A 6,000-nucleotide genomic window follows, 5' to 3' on the forward strand; every position below is an offset into this window, starting at 1 on the left:
GTCATATTTAGCCACCTGCACACACAGTACCAGTCATTACTCTTCCCGTCTCTCTTCTGTAGAGTCAGAAACGGTCGCTCCTGCCAATTATCCAGCGGTGTGTGATTTACGTACACATCTCTCCTTTTCCTGAAGTTTCTATCATTATCCCTATTTTAATCTTGGGAACAGGGCTAGAGCGTTTGGGTAATTAGACCCTCAGCTACTATGCAGCATAGCCCAGATGTGAACCTGAGTTGGCCTTGCTTCCCTGCACGTGTCTCTGCTACACTCTCCTGGAATGGAGCCGCGGGAGTCCCACTCAATAGGCAGCCTCTCTAGGGCTCTTTTTCTGTCTTCCGCTTCCACTGTTCCTTGTTTGCCAAGTCAGCTGACTCAATCTCAGTGTGCACAATGATGCAAGTGGCACCTGGCACGTGGGAAGACAGGTAATTAAGATTCTTTCCACCCCCTGTTCTCTTTAGTTAGATAAACAGCAGCTAATGAAGCTTGCTGACGTCTGTTACAGTCCAGTGGGAAGGTGTGGTGCTCACACACCCATTTCACAGATCAGCTGGGCAAGCAGAGTATTGAGGAGCAGAACTACTCAAAACAAATAGGAAGGAAAACCCAACACTCTATTCCTTTGGGATGTAAGTGCCTGCTCACCTCTGAGATGATGTTATCGTTCTACTACTTTGTGGGAAAAGGGCCACAATTCTCTGAAGGGCTAGGTGTGTTTTCTCCCATACTGTACTTCTCAAGCCCCTTTTGGTGTTCTCTTACAAAGCAAATAATGCATATGACAAACAACAAAATGCGTGCTTTGAGAAAAGTTGCCTGTATGCTTATTTAGTATGTGTGTGCAAGCATGCATATGCTCATCTATATGTTGGTGTGGAGGTTAAGAAGACAAATTGTGGGAGACAGTTTTCCCCTCCCATCATGTGGGTTCCAGGGATTGAACTCAGGTCATAGGAGCTGCCAGCAAACACCTTAAACTGTTGTGCCATCTTGCCTGCCTAATAATAATGAATTCTTCACCCTGAAGGGGACCTTGGTTTGTGTCCTTTGCAAAGAAATACAGTTGCACTGAAGAACTTTAAAAGGCAGGTAAAAATCTCCTTGACAATTAGAACATACACACAGAATACCTAGGCATAGATGCACAGTGGCATTTGGAAAATGGAACAATAATATAGCCTATGATATAGGAATGGTGTCAAGTCAGCACAAGCTATTCTCTGCCTTCTATGCCATGGGTAGCCCCACTCCTTGATTGAAAAGGTCAAACACATGTTTCCACTTGTCTGTAGTTAAGCTAAATCATTTGGAGTTCAGCCTCCTTAATAATATGGGGTAGGGGCCTGGGTGATGACCCGGTGGTTAAGAGCACTGGCTGTTCTTCCAGAGAATCCCTGTTCAGTCCCCAGCACCCGTAAGGTGGCACAAAACCATCTCTAACTCCAGTTTCAGGAGAGCTGATGTCCTCTGCTGACCTCCTCAGGCACCTGCATGAAAGTTGTGCACAGACACATTCAGACAAAACCCCCATACACATATTAAAAATATACATGTGAGATAATGCATGTGTCATGTATTGACTGGCTCTACAGATTTTTATTGCCTCTCTGCAGGATACCCACATGCCCAATGCTAAGCTGAGGACTCAGCAGATGGACAGATGGACAATGCTTCCCTTTGTGAACACTTTGCCTCAAGTGCAAAGAAAAACATTATTCAAGTATCAAGAGTGTTGAGTTTCCTACAAATAACCATACACACGGTATCCCGGGGAGGGGTGGGTGTCATCCTTTCAGAGATGGAAAAACAAGAACCCAGACAAATCTAGACTCACAAATCTGGAAAGTGTGATTGCCCTAGACTTGACTTAGACTTCAGATTCTTGCAGGCAGTGCTGTGTCCAGATGTGGGGATATTCCGTTCAGTTTGCACTGAGCTGATAGGCTAGAAGCAAACAAGACCAAGAAGGCAAACAATAAGATGAGAACGACGCCAGCTCAGAGTGGCAGAGCACCGTCAACATGAGTAGGTGGAGGGCACGGCGCTTGCCACTTGGCCCCTACAGATCAAAACCATGGTTTTGTCCTGTCACTTCCTATCTGATGAGGTAAACAACTGGCGCCCATCTGCCACCCTCCAGGCACCCTGGATGAGACAAGGTAAACACAGTAGGAGTAAGGGATGGTACCTCCACCTGGACCTGCTTCCTCGGGTTTCAATTCCATCTTCGTACTGTGCTGTGAAGGCTGCTCAGCGTAGTCTGGATGACTGAGCTGTAGAGCAAGGGACCCAGTGAGACCAGTGGAGAAACAGGCTGAGATCATAAACGCCCTCTGGGCTGGGTGCTTGCTTTCATACTCTTTCCTCCCTGTGCTGGGATAGCACCAGAACCAGTCTAGAAATGGCAAAAGAAAGACCAGGACACACATGAGAAGGGTCATCTGAATCACTTCCCAGAGCCCTCTCTCATCTGATTTAAAAGCATCTTTTAACAAACAAGAAGAAGAAGGAAAAGGAGAAGGAGAAGGAGAAGAAGAAGGAAGAATGAAAGGAAGAAAGGAGAGAAAGGAGAAAGATGGAAGGAAGGGAGCGAGGGCGGGAGGGAGAAGCATCTTTTGAGCCCCAGGCTGCTTATTAAACAGTTTTTAAGTCTTGGAGCTATTGAGTTGAGCAAGATAAACAAGTTGTTGGAGCCTGGAGAGATGGCTCAGTGGTTAAGTGCACTGGCTGCTCTTCCAGAGGACCTGAGTTTGGTTCCCAGCACCTACACTGTGTTACCCACAACCACCCATAACTCCAGTTCCAGAGGATTCAATGACCTCTCTTCTGGCCTCCACAGGCACCTACATGCATTTGCTACACACAGAGAGATAAGCAGGCATACACCTGCACATATTAAAAACAAACAAACAAAAATTTAATAGACAAACAAGATTATCTTCAACTGGTAGTCTATGCAATAATAACCAGCATTGGCATTATGATACTAGGAAGAGAGTGGGCTTTTTCAATTTTTGCTTTTGTTTGTTACTGCCCTCCAGGTGCTGGCAAAAGGTGGATTGAGAGAAAAGACAGTGGAGTTTCTGAGCAGGGCTTACACAAGAAGTCGCATGCATGAGAAACTGAAAGGGCTGGTTATGCTATGCCTTACATAGCAGAAGAACAATGAGTTATTGGCTGACAAGACAAAGGTAAAGGATGCTATGCTCAGCTCGGTGTCTAGTGGGAGGTAACGGCCATATAGTATGCCTGGCATCTCAAGGACCAGAATAAAGACAGTGAGGACAGGGAGGGGTGAGGACACATAGAGGCCAGGTTCTGTTGGGGAGATGGTTAAATTACTACTTGCATGTCTATTATTTGTGTGTGTTGGGGAGAGGGGTACACATGTACCCTTGTGCACACGTGGAGATCAGAGGACAGCTTTCAGAAGCCAGTTCTCTCCTTCCACCACGCGGGTTCTGCGGATTGAACTTGGATCATCAGGCTTAGCAGCAGATGTCTTTGCCTGCTGAGCCAACTTGCTGGCTTTGTGATGAGTGTTAGGTGCCGACAGAATTTTCTGTCCCACCAGGTCCTGCAGCCGTTTAGTCCCAAAGAAATACACAGAGGCTTATATTAGTGATAAACTGTTTGGCTGATGGCTTAGGCTTTTTATTGGGTAAGACTGTGCCTTACCCATAATGCTCCAGCATGTTACTTCTTCAGTGGCTACATGGCCTCTCTCTGGTGACTCTCTGCTTTCCTCTTCTCAGCATTCCTAGTCTGGTAGCCTTGCCTATACTCCCTGCCTGGCTACTGACCAATCAGCATTTATTCAACAACCAATAAGAGAAACATATACTCATAGTACAAAGAAGGGCCTCCCCTGTCAGTTAGGTGGTAACGGGAATTCATCAAACACCAAAAACTTCATAGTTCCAGTTTTCATTCCCTCCCAGATCTCTCAGAAGGTATTGCTTTTACACATGTTCACATGTTTACACACACACACACACACACACACACACACACACACGTGAGAGAATAATATTTAGCTTAAAAAGAGAAGTCACAAGCATAGGAACAGTGCTTGCCATGAAGGAGTCAATGCCAGAGCATTGCATTTTTAAAAAGATGTTACTTTTGGTTTTATTCATGTCTATGTGCATCTGTGCGTGCGGCCTTATGTGAGGGCCTGAGAGGGTCTGATCTATCTGTAACTCCAGTTCTAGTGGGGAATCTGTCGCCCTCTGCTGGCCCTTGCAGGCACTGCATGCACAAGGTGTGCAGACACCAAGGTAGGCTAAACATCCAAACACGTAAAAAAAATAAAATAAAGAAAAATAAAGAATCTTTTTTGTTTCTTTAAATCATGTTCCCAGATTCTGAGGGCAGAGAGTTTTCAAGGAGGAAGCTGTGGTCAGCATGTGAAATTCTGCCTCAAGCAATCTAGAGGTGGCAATGTCAGGGATAGGAAAAGAGTAAAGATCACCAGATCCCTTGGGTTTCTAGGAGAGAAAGATGAGCTAGACGCAGGCTGGAACGCCACCGAAGAAGAACAAAATTAAGGCAGCTTTCCCAGCTCCAGAGCCTCAGGGAAAAGAATGAAGAGGATCATAAGACATGAGATACTATGCTCAAAGGAGAGAGGCGATACAGATGGGTAAAGTGATCTGTAAAGGAACGTGGGGACGACATCACGGCAGTTATAGTGATCCCGCTACAACGTGCACCCAACAAATTCTGAGTCGAAGTCAACTTTACTGTACTGTGTGTTGCCAGTTAATAGACACTACAAAGGACATTGATCACACGTGTTGTTTGCTTTCCTTTATCAAGGTTAACTAAACGTTTTTAAGTCACCTTTTATTGCTACAAATTTCACCCATTTATAGGCTACCATTTTGGCCACAATTAATGCCTTGGGATGTTTTTCCAAGAAGATGACCCTGAAAGAAATCTTGGGATGTGAAGAATAGATGTAAAAGGCAATCCCAGGAAGAACTGAGGGGAGGTGAACAAATAATATAAGGAAAAGGAAAAAAACAAACATAGGAGATATCAAAAAATGAGGCCTCAGCATAGGCAACTGGAACTTGTGCCTGCTAAAAGCTTCTGAGAAATGGTGTAGATCACACTGGCAGGCTGTCTTGACTAAAGGAAACTTCAGCCAGGATCTCCCTAGATCAGTTCTGAGTTTCACCAAAATGGCCTACAGTCCACCTGAAGACAATTGAGGAGGAAAAGGTTTATTTGGCTTACACTTCCAGATAGTAGTGTATCATTGAAGAAGTCAAGATAGAGACTTCGATAGGAACCAGGAGCAGAAACCGTGCAGGAATATGTTACTCTTGCTCAGCTAGCTTTCTTGTGTAGTCCATACCCACTTGCCTAGGAATGGTGCCACCCATGGTGGCCTGGGACCTCCTACATCAGTTATCACTCAAGATGATCTCTCACAGTCATTTGTCGTCTGCAGTAGGAAATCACTCAGTTGAAATCCCCTTAGGTGACTCTGACAAGCTGACAGCTGAAGCTAAACATAACTACTTGCACATGAGGCTGTGTGCCATCATCGCCCCCTCCCCAAGACAAGATTTTAAGAAAGAAAGAGACATTTATGGTTATTTGGACCCAAGCCTAAAGCAAGCTGGGAGGTGGCTGTTATGATGCGGCTGGAGAGGAACCTTGGCGGGAAGCCCCACGGTTGAGGGACAACACGCCACGCAGGCTGAGCTTGTGTGGGAAGTTTTATTAGTGGGAAAAGGGTAGGGAGAGAGGCAGAGAGAGGGGGGAGAGGAAAAGACCCACCTGCCTCTTCAGAGGAACAGTGGGAAAAGAAAGAGGGAGTGAATGGAGCTTGTCTCTTAAAAGGACCATTGTGCTTGCGTACAGGGCCAGGGTACAGCTTGCCATGCCTGCACTCTGCCAGGTCCCCAAGGGGCGGGGCCAGATGCGACTGGATGATAAGAGAGATGGTGCACACCTTTAATCCCAGCCCTTGGGAGGCAGAGG

Source organism: Phodopus roborovskii, unplaced genomic scaffold (assembly GCF_943737965.1).
Source record: "Phodopus roborovskii unplaced genomic scaffold, PHOROB, whole genome shotgun sequence".
Classification (NCBI taxonomy): domain Eukaryota; kingdom Metazoa; phylum Chordata; class Mammalia; order Rodentia; family Cricetidae; genus Phodopus; species Phodopus roborovskii.